General features: G+C 33.6%; 1 long non-coding RNA gene and 1 pseudogene across 1 annotated transcript in view; one reads left to right on the top strand and one right to left on the bottom strand.

The window, feature by feature from the left end:
* Positions 1-18545, bottom strand: part of LOC111737699 — a 110779-nt gene that overhangs the window by 3219 nt on the left and 89015 nt on the right. The window lies entirely within an intron of this gene.
* On the top strand, positions 13131-13249 carry LOC111737753 (annotated as a pseudogene).

The raw sequence follows: 18545 nt of genomic DNA, 5'->3' as shown, positions 1-18545 counted from the left end.
ATAAATAAATAAATAAATAAATAAATAAATAAATAAATAAATGGAAAGTCCGAAAACCAGTCATAGACCAGAGGAGATTAAGGAGACATGTAATGTGGTACCCTGGATGATCATGAAACCGAAAAAAGATAGTATAGAAAAATTAGTAAAATTTGAATAAAATATGGAGGTTAGTTAATAGTAATGTACTGAGGTTTTATCTTTAGTTGTGATAAATGTACCATTGTAATGTATGATGCAAATATAGTCAGTCTCCTATATCCACGAGTTCCACATCCACAGATTCAACCAACTACAGATTGAAAATATTTGAAAAAAAAAGAAGTTGCATTGTCACTGAAGTGTACCATGTAGTTAGGCCTACAATAGTTGCATATATACTGAGCATGTACAAACTTTTTGTTCCTGTCATTCCCTAAACAATACTTTACAACTATATTCATAGCATTTATATTGTATTAGGTATTATAAATAACCCCCTAGAAATGACTTAAAGTATACAGGAGTATATGAGTAGGTTATATGCAAATATTATGCCCTTTTATAAAAGGGACTTGAGCATCCTTGAATTTTAGTATCTGCAGGGGAAGAGTCCTAGAACCAATCTCTGACAGATGCCAAGGGACAACTGTAATAGGAAAAACTGGTGAAAGTACATGGAAACTCTTTGTAATATCTTTGCAATTTTTCTGTAAATCTAAAAGTATATTAAAATTAAAAGTTTATTCGAACAAAAAAATAAATTATAAAGCACAGAAAAAATCTGTCTTGTTAGAATTATTTTTAAATTCTGGGTACAAATGAACTTTAAAACTAAAATTAAAAAGATAATAAAAGAATAATATGAACAAGTATACGCCAACAAATTTAACAACTGAGATAAAAAAGAATAAAGTTCCTAAAAATGACAACTTATGACTGAAGCAAGATGAAACAGAAAATATGGATAGTCCTATTAAATAACTGAATTATTAAACATCATCCTAAACTCTAGGCCCACAATTTCACTGATGCAGTCTGTCACACATTTAACGGGAAAAAAAAAGAAAAAAGAAATCGCACACTAACTCTATCATAAAATAAAATAAGATGGAAACATTTCTCAACTCGTTTTATGAGACCAACATAATCTTAATAGCAAAACCAGATAAAAATATGACAAAAAAGCACAAATCGACATCTCTCAAAACATATATACATATATAAATCATTTTTTAAATGTCAAATTGCTTTCAGCAATACATAAGAGAAATAATACATCATTTATAAACAGGATTACTAAGGTATGCAAGGTTGGTTTGACATTTGAAAACCAACATATATAATTTACCATGTTCAGACTAAAAGTGAAAATCCATACGATAATCTCAATAGACAAAGGAAAATCATTTGACACGATAATACCTATTCACGATTAAAACGCTTGTCAAATAGGAAGAGAACCTTTACCTGATTATAGGGAATCTACAAAAAAACAATAACTGACATCATATGTAATTGTGAATTATTCAGCACTTTTTCACTAAATAATAAGACAAAAATGCCAAATCTCACTACCACTCATAAAATTCCATTTATAATAGCATCAAAAATAAATTAGAAATTAGAAATTAGAAAATAATTAGAAATAATTTTAAGAGAAGAACATTGATATCTGCAGGCTAAAAATGATAAAGAATTGCTGAAGAAATTTTTGAAAAATGAAAAGATTTGGAGATAGAGAGCTAGATAGATAGATAGACAGACAGACAGATAGATTGCTCATGATTTACAGGTTTAATGCAACCCCTGCTAAAATTTCATTGGGCTTTTTTTGTAGAAATTGATAAGTTATATAATTTATATGGAAGTGCAATGACCTAGAATAACAATATGAATTTTAAAATAAAAAGAGCAAAGCTAGAGGATTTTGACCACCTAATTTCAGAACTTACTTATTATAAGGTGAAATAACCAAGCTAGGGTGGTGATAGAAAAACTTCCATGATTATTTAATACTTAACAAAGACACTAAAATATATGATATAGAATTGAAAACCTTTTCAGCAAATGGTCATGGAACTATTGACTATCCACACTGGAAAAAATATACCATGATCCCTACCTAACACCATACACGGGAATTAATTCAAGGTGGATCACATAGCTAAAATAAAAGCTAAAACCATAAAGCTTTTAAGAGATACACAGAAGATCTTCATTATTTTGGGTAGACAAATGTTTCTTGAGAAAGTCACAGAAATTAATAAGCATTAAAGTTTGATATATTAAATTTCATCAAATTTTAAACTTTTGTTCATCGAAAGATACTATTTAGAAAGTGAGTAGGCAAGGCAGAATTATCTGCAAAACACATGACAAAGGAATGTTATCCAGATTATATGAAGAATATCTCCAATTTAATAATAAAAATACAAATAACCCAATTAGAAACTGAGCAAAAGTTCTGAACAGAAACTTCACAAAAGAAGATAAACAACTGGCCAACTAACAAGGAGCATACCTACTGTAGCATCTGCTCTTAAGGTACATGGAGCATGAAGGAAGAGAAAAACACCAGTTTTAAGAGTGTCGAACCCACAGGAGACACCTACATTTCATTTACATTAAGAAGAGAACATGATGCAGACAGGGGAAGACAGGGCAGTTTACTGATCAACACTGTAGGTCCCAGAGGACACAGTAGAGGCTTTGGAGTCTTGGAACATGGAGGTGGCAGCATATAGGGCAGCACAAAAATGGGGTTGATAATGAATGTTCAGGAAAATTTTATCTTCTGGAGGTGACTGAGATAAACAGAGATGTGTGGCATGATGAGATTAATCCTCACAGCCTTTTAGGGGAGAGTAGTAAGTCTACTGCTATGAACCGAAGTGCTTCAGAAAAAAGATCCAAACCTCACTCCCCTCCCAGGCAGCATCTGGGGTACGGCTAGAATAAGCTGAAGAAAGGAGGAGAATAAGATGAATCAAAAAACAATAATTAGAAAATAAAATAAAAATTTAAAGATGTAGACTAATAAAACACAAAGGCTTGTTCTTCGGAAAGACTAATAGAATAGACAACCTTTTGGAAAGTTCCATCAAGAAAAAGTATGAAAATTATTTGAATAACCAATATTACTTATGAAAAGAGGAACATAACTAAAAATACAAATATTTTGGAGATTTTAGGAAAATTTCTATTTCAGTATGTATAAAAAAAGAAAAAAAAATAGAATAATGAATCTCAGTGTACCCATTAGCCAGCTTCAGAATTACTAACTCATAGCTAATTTTGTTTAATCTCTATCCCTTACTCACTTCCCTCAGACTAGATGATTTTGAAGCAAATCTCAAACATCAAATGATTTCATCTATAAATATTCAGTATGTATCACTATAAGGTAATATTTCTTTTTAAAGAGAACTACTATATCATCATCGTACTTTTAGTATTCGTTATTTCAATTTTTATATTTTCCAGTCATCATGTATTTTTTTAGTTTGTTTTGAACTTGAATCCAAATAAGGTCCATACATTGGTAATAGCTGATGTCTTTTCTGTTTCTTTTAATGCACATTTTTCTTCTCTTTTTATCTCTTTTCCTGCAATATTTTTGTTGAAGAAACTGTCTTTTGCCCTATCTTTTGCCCACAAACTTTGTTGATTACATCCTGCAGTGTCATATAATATGTACCTTTGTACTCTTCATTTGCTGAAAACTGGCAGTCAGATCTGGAAGCTTCATAGCATTCAAGTTCCATTATTTGATGACAATTTACTTCATAGGTGACATTGTGTGCTTCCATCAAGACCTGATTCTCTCTTTTGTGATATACCAGCTATTGATAATCATTGCCTAGATCAGTTAATTCATTAAGAGTGAAAAACGGTGATATTCTATCAACAAAAAAGTTAATAGAGAATATTCGGTACAGCCTCATACCAGTAAATCCACAACTCTAAATAAAATAGACTGTTCTAATAGAACATATATTATGCAAATTGAGTCTTGAATCAGGAAGAAACTTTAACAGACTAATTACCAGGCAAAAAAAATGAAATAATAATTAATGAAACTCTCATGTGTTAGGGACACATTTTCCCAAACCTTCAAGAAACAGATAATTCCCTTGTTATAAACAGTTTTAGGCCACAGAAAAAGATGAAAAACTTCACAATTCATTTTATGAAGCAATAATCATTTTGATATAAAACCCAATAAGAGTATAATAAAAAAGGAAATTATAAACCAGTTTCATTGTGAGAATAAAAAATCATTAACAAAATAAATCCAGCAATACATTAAAATAATTTAAAATAATAACCAATTAAGTTGGATCCAGAAATGCAGAGGTGGTAGAATCTCAGAAAATTATTTATATTAAAAAAAAAATAGATGTTCTGTCTCAATTCAATTATTGAGCACTACTCTAAATGTGTAAATAATATGTAAAGTTGTTTAATATTCAAAGGTGATATAATTGTATACCAGAAGAATCCAACATTTCAACTAAAAAACTATTACCAAAAAACACAAAGATGTAGGCTATAATAAATTTATATAAAGAATTGATAGCTTTCATAATTGCAAACAATAACCACTTGGGGAAAATAATGGGATAAACTACTGTAAAATTCATAGCAATAAAAATATTAAATATCTAAGAATAAACGTTATAAGAAATTCACAAAATCCAAATAAAGAAAAGTTTTAAATGCTCTTGAGAGATCTAAAAATATAAACAAATGAAAGCAAACGATATTTTAAGGAAGGTTAGACATCATAAAAATGTTACATTTCTCCTTGAATTAACTTATAAAGGTAGGGCAATCTTAACTCTAAAACTTATGTGGAACAATCAACAAGCAAGATTAGCTAGGAAAAAAAATCTAAGAAAAAAAAAATCAGAGTTCTAAAAGGGACTGGCCCAAAGAGGCATTTAAAAATAGTACAAAACCACAACTAAAGTAGTGTGGGAGCAGCACATGAAGAGATAATTAAAAGATTAGAACAGAAAGTGCAAAAAGGGACTCAAATGAGCACACAAAAAAATGAGTATATGTTAAAAGAGCATCTTAAATCCGTAAGGAAAAGATGGCTTTGTGTAGTAAGGACAAATGGATAGCCATTTGAAAAATTAGATCCATCTTACACCTAAATAAAATCCAAAATAGATGAAAGATTTTATGAAACATAAAAATGTTACAGAAACCATTTGCAAATCCTTTTAGAACCTCAAACTGGGGAAGATATGACTAACTGTGACACAATATCTAAAAAGAAAACTTGATAAAAGACAAACTGGGCAAAGATACTTACAACTAATATTATAAATAATGACTGCATATCTCTCAAATATGTGAATTACAGAAAGAGTCCAGCCATCGCATGAGAGTGTCTCTTCTGTAACACCTTTTCAAAATAATGTGCTAATTATTTTTGCCATCCTAGTAGGTGAAAAATATTATTTCCACATAATTTAAGTTCATGCCATGCATTTTTAATTTAACCTCTCTGTATTCACTTCAAAAAGAGAGACTACTTTCCATATTTTCTGTTGCAGGTATTTACAAAGCTTCAATTAAAGTAAAAATAAGCCCCAAATTGGAGAAGAACAGAGCTAGGTCCAAAAATCAGCTCTGTCACTTAAGTATGTGTCTTTCATAAAAGACTTATTGTTACCAAGCTTGTGCATCTCCATCTGTAAAAAAGTGCTAGTCATACCTATTTCACAGGGTTCTTGTTAGAAAGAAAATGAGACAACACTTATGAAGTTCTGGGCACAGCGTAGGGCTTTGACAGGTATTTATTACCTTTTTACCTCTTGCCTTTCCTTGCCCTCATACTAGGGCAGTTATATTGCTTTAAAAGGCAAACGGATCTGGATGAGAAATACTTTAAAAACACCCTGAACTTCAGAATGTTGTAAGGGAAAAGGAGCACAGAAAACAGGTAAAAGAAGCCATTCATTTTGCAAATGGTAAAACCAAGGCCTTTCAAGAATATTTCCAGAGGAACACCTTATGAAGATGTGGATGAACAAGGACAGTTTCCTTCTATCTCCAGAAACTGTCAAAACCAGTCACTGCACAAACCTCAAGCTCCAAATCTCCACAAGGTTTTTGGCTGATTTTTCCATGTCCTATGAAATCTCATTAATTCAGTCTTCTCCACAAACTACCCAAGATGGCAGGCAATCTAGGAGTTAAAAACAGTCAAAATATTGTTGCTTAACTGTGCCCTTTGTAAAACTGCATAAACAAGTTAGGAAGAGTTGTTACGGAGGATGCCTCTGGGACATGGCACAAGGGCTCCCCCTTCAGCTCTCAGACTGAAAAGTAATGTTTCAAAATGCTTCCATCTGAGTTTTCAAAAAGCAGATCAGAAATATAATTTATTCATAATATTTAAACCACACAATCTTTCACTTTGAAATATTTCAGTCTAGAATATTTGTCCACTGTCCACAGGTGAAATGAAAGGTAAGAGTCTTACGATGTACTGATATTAAATAGACAAGATTCAAAAATGTATTATATCTGCATGTGTAGACAGTTTTTTCTTTATAGCTGCAGCAGAGTCTGATAAGCTCTTTCATTCTAATTGTCCTATGGTTTCATTCTTTTGGACTTTTAATAAAGGAAAAGGTTAATTCTTGCCCAGCAGGACTCTTCACAAATTATCAGCAGTTCTTGAATATCCCACTAAAAATGTGCCAGTTTTTAAAGGGAAATTTCATCTGAACAAAAAGAAGTAAAATTCATTTCTATGAAGGGGCATTTGCTGGGCCTTGAAGACTGGTATCTACCAATGGGTAGTAGTAACAAATATTAGTTTACGAAAACAAAAATTAAAAGCAAACTATCAAAAGACATCCCATAATTCCACAGAATGAAACTCCCAAATCTAAGATGAATTCTAAAGCAGTTAATATAATTACATAACAGAGTTGACTAATCTCTTCTATTACATGTTTTATGAAAAATCTACTAACGGTGACAAAGTGCCTACTTCTTTACAAATTGTGGCATGTTGGAGGAAAACCAGCCATTCTTCTACGTTAAAAGATATCAGTAGATGTGGATTCTAAGCAAACACATACATAGACAGACACCGAATCTTTCAAAATATGATCATGAGAGTAAGGCTGTTGCTAATTTTCTCCCTATTGTTTTCTTCTTGGCTTAACCAAATTCTCAGACTTTTAATTCTTAGTTAAAGGAAGTCATCGACATTCAGTGTTACAGAACTGCGTATAGGTAAGGAAAACCAGAAAATTAAATTTATGTTATATCCTAGAAAGTTTCTACATGCTTTCTAATGATGTCCTAAATTCTCATCTTTTTGCTTTTAGGTTGTCTACAAGCCTGGAATCAGAAGTTGCCACAGAGAAATGTGAGTTTTGTGTGTCCCAAAGACCCTGAAATGGGATTACTGCACACCAGAAACAGGACTGAAAACAAGTCCAAAGTTCCATTTTTTCAACACTCAAAGTTTTCAAGTCCTTGCCCATCTAAAATTTTCTTTGTAATAGTGAATAGTTGAAATATTTGGAGTAATTGCTATGCTAGGTTCCTGATAAATATTTTTAAATGTTTTCTACTGTGGGTGGTGAACACACAATGCAATATATATATGCCTTACTGTTGAATTGTACACCTGAACCTTACTGGATTTCATTAACCAATGTCAACATAATAAAAATAAATTAATTAAAGAAAAAAGAGTGATATTCTTATTTAAAAAATAAAGTAAAATAAAAATAATTGTTTTCTAATCCTCATAATAATCCAATAATTTAGTTTCCCTATTATCTTTTGTTTTATCATTGAGAAAGCTAAGGTTTAAAGAAATTAAATAAGCCCAGAGTCATGCAGGTGGACCAGCCAGCCCCAACTCTTAATACCTTTGCTCTATAAACATAGTATCCACAACAACCTTCCCAACAGCCCTGTATGTAGATGAACATCCAATTCAAATCAACAAATAATTTTTGATAGACATTACGCCTGATGAAAATGAAGCACGGACATGCAGAGGGCCTTGCCTAAGATCTCGGAGCACTTTTACAAATGCTAGAACTAGAGCTCGCATGCCGAAAGAGTAAGCGGGAAGACATGGCAAAAGCACAGGCTCTGGAATCGAGACACGCCCACGTTCAAACCCAGCTCCGTCGCAGGTTAGCTGTGCAACCTCGGTCAAGTTATCCATCTTTCTGTACCTCAGTTTTCTCTTCAAAGAATTGGGAATAACAATAGTTTGTTAAACTGTTATGAGTTTTAGATCTACCACATAAAAATAATCTAGTACAAAGTATACTGCAAGTAGTGGTTTTCTTTCCAAGGAAACTAGGCTCTCTTAGGCCTTTTCCCCGCAGTGAACAGTTGTCTCAGGCTGTCTCGACTTTGAGCGACCTTGGTTTGTCTGCTTTCCCTAAATATGAGAAATTTACCATCTTAAAAAAATAAGCCTGGAGCATGGTTGTCCTTAAGTATCTAATGAAAATATTGTTGTCGGTAGAAAAGTAACAAAATATATGCAAGCTCTTTTGCTCTAGCCTCTTCTCTTCCTCCTTTCAAACACACACACACACACACACACACACACACCTGCAAATACAATCATCAATAAAATTAATGTTTCACTCAATGGAAACAGAAAAAACACAAACTCTACAGAAAGATGATTTCAAGTGCCGCTGTCTTTCTGATGATAGAACAATATCTCGCAATGACAAATAATTACTAATTATGCAACTGAAAAAAATAAAAGTTATGACATTATGCTTTTTAAAGATCCCTCTAGATTTTCGTTACTAAAACAATATTAAGGAAAAGCTATTTTCCTCCTGAAATCCCTCACCAAGACCATTCTTTAGCAGAAAAATTGTAAATTATGTTAAAAACACAATTCCTCTCTTTCCCTTTCTTTCAGCTAGAAGAGACCATAGAGATTATGTAGCTGCTATGGAATCTAGCTACTATAGAAACTGCCTAGCTTTTATTCCCTCTTATCTGAGAATTAACCCCCACCAAGCACCGGAATGGACTTCTCAGCCATGTTTGTTATAAATGACTCTTCCCTACCTGGTCACAGGATTGGATTCCTGAACCACGATGGGAGAATCGGACTAGACTTGCACGAAAACATCTAATTAGCCTCCAGACTTAAACTAGAAGCTAAAGAAGTCATCTTTGATCATATGCATACCAAGCAAGGAAAGGAGTCTATAGTATTGGAGAAAAAGAAAAAAGAAAATTTAAGAAGAGAATACATCTGGAATAAGAGAGGGATAGGAAAAGAGAAAAAAATAAACTAGCTTCCTCAGATCCTGACCATTTTCATTCCAGGTTTTAGTAATTCATGAGATAAAACTCCACCTCGTGCCTTTGGTTTCCACAGTACTCGTAATTCTTAATGATCATTTTCACCCTTAAGTTATGTTTTCGTTTATTTGTTTGTTTCTAACAAAGGAAGAATCCCTCACTAAAATATAAGACTAATACTCTCTTTCAATGCCATTTTACAGAACACAGAGAGACCTCCCCAGAGGGGCAAAGTTCCTGCCCATTGTCACACACATAATTAGCAGAACTAAATTCAGTTCTTTTGTTCACTACACAAGTCCTCTTTCTACAATATTAATTTCCATTTAATTCCCTCAAATGGTGAAATCAAAGTGTGAGAAATTCAAATACCATATTTCACAAAATCTCAGACCCATTGTTTATATAATATGTCAAACACTACAAATTAAACTATAACACACTGCTAAGATGTCAATGATACTAACAGACATTCATATTTCAGGTATGTTAAAATGTGAAATAAACTATTCACTTGAAAAGCAATGAAAATAGTAATATGAGAGATTAATTGAATTTAGAATGGGACAAGTTTTAATGTATTAATTGTGGTCCATGTTTGGGGAAAAATGAGTAAAGTTTCAAGTTGGAAAATGAACATCGTGGTACCCCTGTTTCAGAATCCACTTTACACATGTTGTCAACAATGGAAAATCTTAGCCAAGTAAAGAATGCTTCAAAGATAGATGGAAAGAGAACTTTAAATTCCTCTCTTACTTTTCAAATTTTCCATTTGATTGATATCAAAGTCCTAATACTGTGCCAGACACTGAAATAGAGGAAATTGGGGTGGGAATAGAGGAAAGAGAGAGAAAAAGTGGAAATCCCTTGTCTAGCCCTCATGTATCATTCTTTAATCAATATTTATTTAGTCTCCAGTCTGGGTGGAGCACCATTTCAATACTGGGCCTATAGCAAAGAACAAGAGAAGCAATGTCTATCATAGAGCCGATATTATAGTAGAGGAAAGGGATAACAAACAAAATAAAATTTAAGCGTCATTGAAAAAATATCAAGTAGTATCAATGCTCAAGAAAAATAAAATATAGTAAATAGTTACCCCTTCAAGAAACATACAGTTTAAAAATGAGTCTTGCATGCATGAAATAATTTTGTAAATCATTTGAGAAATAGGTCACTAAGTGTCACTGTGAGATGTGTGGACACTCGGTATACTAGAATTCAGTAGTACTCTCCCAAAGGCTCTCTTTAGCCTTGAACTTTGATCTACCAACCCCATCACTTCATGACTCTGAAAAGGTCTTGAGTCAAAGATCTGGTATTTAGTAAGACTCTGCTGATACTGTCAATCCAGCAAGTGGGAATCAGTTGCATATAAACCCAACTCCTGATTTCCATAGAGTACCCAGGACCAGTCATCTGGCTTTTTTTGCTCTGTAACTGAATATTCAAATATAATATAAGGCAAGCATTTGAGAACGAATCCATTTGTTCATTGTCTCAAAATCAGTGTACCTCTGACCTCCTTCACATCACATGAAGCTTTCTTTCCTCACTGGTAAATAAAATCTCTTTCTAATTGGTTCTCTAGTGTAGCCCTACTGAATTCCCAGATAGCAATCTGAAGCTAAGTCATATTCCTGCCAAGTTTAGCAGAGATTATTTAATTATCAATTGTAGAGAAAACTAAAATCTAAACTTCTCAAATAGTCTAAAATCTCTTTCCAGGAATATTTCTAAAATATTTTTTCAATTTCAAAAAACTATGTTAACATTTACTAATGTCCAAAAACCTCAAGTGAAAGAGACAATGAAATACCACCCACACTGCCCCAATCTCCAGAGAAAATTATTCTCACAAGTTTCTTGTAAAGTGCATTAATGCCTTGTTCATTATCACATATATAAACATAAATGAGATTTTCTATATGTATAACCTCTGTAACACATTTATTCCCTCAAACATTAATTATAGATAGTTTTTTTCTTTTGTAAATAAATATAGATGTCATGTTCTTTTTAGAGGCTGCATAGGATTTTTTTGCTTGGAGGTACTACAATATAATAAACTATTGCCATGTTGATGAGGGTTTAAGGTCTTTCAAATGTTTATATATATAATGCTGCAGAGAACTACATTTACTTGCTTGATGAGTTTGTATGTTTCCATAGAATTCTTGAAATTTGAACTTCCAGATCAAAGGAAATGCACATTTTAAATTTATCAGGATAGCCATATTGACTACGAAAAAGACTACCAGTTTGCATGTCACTGTTATAGTAGAATACTATCCATTGTTTCATACCTGCACCCAAACAGGTTATCATTCATCACTTTTATGTATAATTATCTGATCATTGAAAAACAATTATATCATTACAATGTTTAGCCAAGAATTATGGTATCCCTCACAATAATTATTCCTTTCAATTTAAAAATAAAACACTTTTCCCTTACTAAAAGCATTTGTTCATGCTAGAAGATTTAGAAAATAAATAAATACTTGTGGGAAAATAAAATATCAGGACTTCTGATGGCAACTAAGATGGAAAAGCCAATATAGGTTCCTTTTCCCACTGATTACAACTAAAAAATCTGTACAGAATACACTACTTGAGGACTGTATAAAGTAAAAAATAAAATAAAATCACAGGTATATTAAGGACTAAAATCAAACTTTAAATAACGGCTTGCAAAGCGGGAGGCTCTAGTCATGAAAAACTTCATAACACCAGAGAAAGCTAAAGGTCTAAGGGAAATATATCTTTCAGAGGTACTACGAAAGAGACCCGTGGGAGCCAGAGTACACAGAAGAAATCCCAGAGAGGAGGGAGCTAGAGAAGGAAATTCCTCTGATTCTGTGTATGAAGTGATATGAATCCTGGGCTTACCTCTAAGCTGTGCACATACATAATAGACCCAAAGACACCATAAGGGCTTCAAGATGTGAACTACCGTATAAATCACTACCCATGTCAAAAACTAACCCCAAGAGATGCATGAGCCAAGCAGATCTAAAGAAGTATAGAGAAGGTTTGAAAACTGAACTGACACTGAAACCACCTTCAGGAGAATTAGAACTTGTGTTCTGAACCCAACTAGAATTGCTTGCTTAAAAATATAATAACATTCTGCAGAAGATTTAATCAGACCCATAGACTGTCAACATAGTATTAAGATCACCCAGGACACAATCCAAAATTATTCAAAATACAGATAACCAAAATTATTTGACCAATACTCAAGAGCAGAGGTCCCTAATCTCCAGGCCATGGTCCAGTACTGGTAGGTGGCCTGTTAAGAACTGGGCCACACAGCAGGAGGTTAGCATGGGAGAGTAAGCGAAGCTTCATCTATATTTGCAGCCACTCCCCAGCACTAGCATCTCTGCTTCAGCTCCACCTCAGATCATCAGGCATTAGATTCTCTTAGGAGCACTGGTCCCTGGTACAAAGAGATTGGGAACTGTTGCTCAAGAGAATAGACAATCTATAGATAGCCTGAGATGACCCAGGTGTTGGAATATCAGACAAAAATGTTAAAGTAGCAATTATAACAATCTTCCATGAAGAAAAGATGAACATTATTGAAATTAATGGACAGACAAAAGTTCTCAGAAGCAAACTTTAAACCAACCAAAAGAACCAAATGAAAATTTTAGAACTGAAAAACATAATAACTTAAAATAGAAAAAATTAACTGGGTGGGCTCAATAGCAGAATGGAGATGAAACAGAGAAAGACCAGGGAAACTGAAGACAGAGCAATTAACAGCATACATCTGAAGAACAGAAAGAAAAAGATTGAAAAAACAAACACACTACAGCCATGCCACCCTGAACAAGCCGGATCCTGTCTGATCTCGGAAGCTAAGCAGGGTCGGGTCTGGTTAGTACTTGGATGGGAGACCACCTAGGAAGACCAGGTGCTATAGGTGTAAAAAAATAAAAAAAAATAAGGGATTGTAAACTGATAAGATCCTTGCAATCTGTGAGGTCAACCAGGGGTTGCCTCGCCTAAAAAAACAAACAAACACAGCCTCCAACCTGTGGGATAATATCAAAAGCCTGAATGTGTTATTCAAGACCCAGAGAGAAAAAAAAATAGTAAAGAAAAATATCATCAAGAATCCTGTCATCCAGAGATTAATCAATTTTAGTATTTAATGTAGGGTCTTCTAGGCTTTTTTCCATATACATAAACACACACACACGTACATACACTCACACAAATGCACACATACACTACATGCGGTACTAGAGAACCTGCTGCGGAAAAAATGATTTTTCTTTAATAATACATTTTGAATGTTTGTATATTTTAATAAATTCTATCTGCATAATAATTTAATGGCTAGTTAATAGTTCATTGAATAATATAGCCATAATTTAGTTACTCAGTAACCTACTACTGTTTATTTAGTTTTTCCCTCTTTTTTTAACATTTTATTTATTTATTTTTTTAATGTTTTGGAAGGCCTGTTTATTACTCTTGCAGGTCAGTTCTCCTTCATTAGCTTTTTATTTTTTCTGTACAGAGTGTTACCCCTCTGGTAACCACTAGTCCATTGTCCATGTCCATGAGTCTCTGTCCTGTTCATTTGTTGCCTTTAGGTTTATATCCCACATATAAGTGATATGTGATTTTCAACTTTTTCTTTCTGGCTTATTTCCCTTAGTATGATTATTTCAAGGTCCATCTATGTTGTTGCAAATGGCAGTATTTCATCTCTTCTTATGGCTGAGTAATATTCCATTGTATATATGTACCACAGCTTCTTTAACCAATCATCTATCAAAGGACACTTTAGTTGCTTCCATGTCCTGGCCACCATGAATAATGCTGCTAAGAACATCAGTGTGCAAATATCTTTTTGGATATGAGTTTTCAAGTCCTTTTAACTATTGTAAAAATTCTGCATATATCCTTTTTGTTTAATTTTTATCACATTATTATTTTATTAACAGCAGTTAGTCAATCCTGAATAACGAAGTTTGAAAATATGCATATATTTGACTTCAATGGGACAAAAAAGGCTGGTCTCAATTCGGCACTGACAGGGCAAGATCAAGTCTCCAAAAATTTCCTAAGAGTCGAGAGTCAAATTCTTAAATATGAAGAATACAGGGAATATGCTGATTCATCTTCTTGCATATTTTTTTCTTAAATAATGTGCAGTGTCTTTTATTAGCATCTAAATTGGCTCATGTCAGAGCTACCTATTTTGTCTCAGTCAGGACACTGGTAGTCCATATCCTTTACAGACAGCCTCGACGGTTGGATCAGCACTACAATTATCTAATCGGGTTCAATTATTTAATCGTTTCTGCCAAACAACTCAATTCTACAAACTTTAAGGTTGCTTTCTGAATGCTCTATAAAAAGTCACTGGAAATATGTTATTAGTATGACCTTGTTGATTTCCAGCAAGCTAACCCATTTTCCCATATTCTTTTAAGAACTAATCTTTGTGAAAATACACTGGTGATAGGAGAAGAGCATGAACTATATTATTATGTGAGATGTTATTATATCTTAGTTGGGACAATAATACTTAGTAAAACAATTTTGGTGTCACTCCTTCTTTGTGACCTCATTTTATCTCAAATATACTACTAATATAGCACATATTAAACAATTATAGGACAATACTCTTTGAACTCTGCCTCTTCAAGTATACATTGAACTCTTTGAGAGCAAGAAATGAATCATATTTATTTTTATATTCTCATCAGGTAATTCAAAAGATGCTAGGTACGGGTAGTTTGATTTTTTTAAAAACATATTCTGGCCTCCTTCCTCACTATTCTACTTAAAAATAAAGTGAATTAAAACAACCAATAGTTGTAAGAAAAATAGACACTCAGTTAAATTTGAATTTCAAAAAACAATTTTTTTAGTAATAAGTATGTCCTAAAGACTGCATATTTATCTGAAATTCAAACTTAACTATACATCTCCTATTTTTATTTGCTATATCTGGCAACCTGGAAATGAATGCCATTGAAATAACTGGACATTTCCCAAAATATCATTCAATCAGAGCAAATGTTTCTTGATCTAGGGAGTAAGAGTCCCCAAAATCTCCAGCAATGGAATGCAGGACTTTTCAGCTCACCAGAGAAATTTAAACTGGGGCTAGATAAGCAACCTTATCAGGAATGCTATAGAAAAGATCCCTGTATCGTTTAATAGTTTGGACAAGGTCACTCACTTCTAAGTTTACATTTTTGTACATTATCACTATATCCCTAGGTTTTTATGTCTGGAGTTCTTCCTGCTAGTGGAACCAGAAAATATTGAAGTTTTGTATTTTATTGATTATCTCCACTAGTGAATCTTGTGGTTTTGAACCATACATCTGTCTCTCCATGGACAGGTCCCCTACCTTGCTACCCTAGTGAGTCCTCCCAGGAAAGATCCTTTGGGAGAAAGACCCATGTGGAGATCATAGCAGCTGCCATCAGTGAACAGCCAGACTCCATTTTAGAAGCTATTTTGTAAGCACGGATTTATTTCCTGGCAGATAGTTCTTGCTCAGTTACCTTTCCCAAATCCCCAACTGCTGCCGAGGTTAATGCAGGCCCTGACTCTGCCTGTTGATTCTTATTAATTAAGCCAATCAATAATCTTGTATCATATAGTGTCTGTTTTTAATATAACCTATTTGATGAGGCTGTATTAATTTAGAAGAAATATGCACTGACATTCTGGCGTGCACTTTTCCTAATTATCTTACAGCCCTCGTTCAGCAGAGAAATTAGTCTGTGGTTATCACAGTTAATGGAAGCCCATAGCTCTTAGTTAAGTGATCTCCACCAGTCACCTGATCTTTTCTTGCTCTCAGCTGCATAAACATGATTGCACTATCTATGCAGTCCTTGGTGAATGCATAATTTGAGCGTGGGTGTGAATGTTTTCGCAAAATCTGCTTCAGAGCAACAAGATGGCACTCTATTCTGGTATGTTTCTTTAAGTGGATGGATAACAAGGTTGGAAAGAGAAGACTGAGAAAGAAAAAGTTACACAATAACAGGGACCAGGTAGAGAGAAGCAGCTTCTGAAGATACGCAGGAAATTTTAAACCTGACTTTGTAGCTAAAGGTCAGAAGATGAATTCTCCATAAAAAGCAGAGAAGAGCATCAGATTCTCCAAGTCTTTGCTTAAGGTGCTCTTGAGCTCTACGATGCCTATCCTACATTTCCCACCTTTTTCTTTAAAATTCTCTGGCGTTCCCAGTCAAAACTATTATTTCCTCTTCTATGCTCCCATTCACTTCATTCATTCATTCATTCATTCATTCATTCGGTACTCACCAGACACTGTGAAAGGCACTGGAGATAAATCTGAGAGTAAAACAAAAATAATCCCTTCTCTCATGAAACTTCAGTCTAGTCAATGAGACAGGCAATTAAACAAGTTAATTGAAATCAGTGATTGTAAACTGATAAAATGCTGAGAATTAAAAATAAAAAAAAACAGGACACTGATAGAAAATGACCAAGAGGAACCAACATTTAAAACAGTGTTCAGGGAAGGCCTCTCTGAGATGAAACCTGACTTACCAAAAGGAACCAGCCCCTCTAAGAGCTAAGACAGAATGATCTAGCAAAGGAAAACAGATGCAAAGGTTCTGGGGCATGAATAAGTTTAGTGTGTTCCAGAAACCAAAAGGAGACTAGAGTATCTGGAGAGGAGGAGGAAGGCTAAGAATCTGACCCTCTATTAAGCCCTTTTGATGCTTGAATCTGGGGTTATAAATGGTTGTCTGTATGTCTCCTTCCTCTTTTCTTACTAGACAATAAATTTAAGGGAAGAAATTGTGTAATATTCATTTCACATTACCCACAGTGTCAAGTGTGATGCCTTGTATAAAGTGGGTAGCCAAAAAATGTTCGTTAAATTTACTTGTATTTATTTACATGTACTATGAATTCCAATATATCTGTGAAAGGAGAAAGCTTTCCTTTCTGTGTTAGTGTGCTAGTTATAATAGTTAATATTTATTAAGCTGTTATTATTTATCAGGCACTGTTCTAAGTACCTACACATATTCGTTTCTTTAAGGCTTACAAAAACCCTGAGAATAGTTATCACGTTTGCTTCCATTTTAAAGATGAGAAACTGAGGAGCAGATAGGTCAATAAATTAAAACTGAGAGTATAATTAGTGTCTGAGCCAGAATATAGATCTAGGCATTCAGGCTTCACACTACGTCCTTAATCATTATGTTAATGCTCCTAACAGTCTAAATATGTCTTGAACAACTAATTAAGACATTAAGATGCATCAGAACTTAACATTCTAGGATTTAAGTCAAATGCATGATATGACATTAAAGGAAAAGACCTACCCTGAATATGTATTATTTAGAGTATATGAAATATACCTTTAATAAATTTCCATCTCTAGAAAGATTATCTAGTGTTCCTTCAAATGGTTTGAGTGTTGCTATAGAAACTGCTTTTCCTTAAGTTTGCAAGGTGGCTCTCTCAGCTTGTAAGACATTCAACTATCAAAATAGTAGAACACCACAATCCTATCATCAATGCCAACACCAAGAGTTGGCTTGGGGAAACCTTCAATTTTCCCAATATTCTCCATCTTCTTCTCTCATTCTTCACCTAAACCAATTCAAATACAAAATCCAAATAAAATTAGTGTGCTTGCTATGCAAACACAGTTTTAAGACAAATCCTTAACTCCCTCCTCTCCTGTAACCCGTTTGCTTCCCCTAAGATGCTTGTAAATAAAGGTCTGTCACATCCAGCACTGGTTGATGATAATCTTTGACAAACTAAGGCTGGCTTTAGTTAAAAGTACAAAAGGTAATAAAGATGATGCTGATGATAATGAACATGGTGATGATATTAAGGTCAAAATACCTACATATAAACACTTTGTACAGAAAAAATAAAAAGCTAATGAAGGAGAACTGACCTGCAAGATTAATAAACAGGCCTTCCAAAATATAAAGTATTGTTCAAACATAAAAAAAAATTATATCTTGCAGCTTTTTTATCTCTAAAAAAACTGCTGAAGAGCTAAAGGGAAATTAAAATATCATCCAATTTCCATTTTTAATTAAAAAGAATTTTAACCAGGACATAACCGTCCTTGCACAGAAAGAACACTTCAGATGCAAAAAATATCTAAATTGTTTTATTTTATGATTTCTAGTTTGGGACAGTGTTTGCTGTTATTGTTGTTTCGTCTTACTTTGTGGCTGATT

The sequence above is a fragment of the Pteropus vampyrus genome, unplaced genomic scaffold, assembly GCF_000151845.1.
Source record: "Pteropus vampyrus isolate Shadow unplaced genomic scaffold, Pvam_2.0 Scaffold30, whole genome shotgun sequence".
Lineage (NCBI taxonomy): Eukaryota > Metazoa > Chordata > Mammalia > Chiroptera > Pteropodidae > Pteropus > Pteropus vampyrus.
The sequence above is the reverse complement of the archived record's forward strand: the minus strand, read 5'-3'. Positions and strand labels throughout refer to the sequence as shown.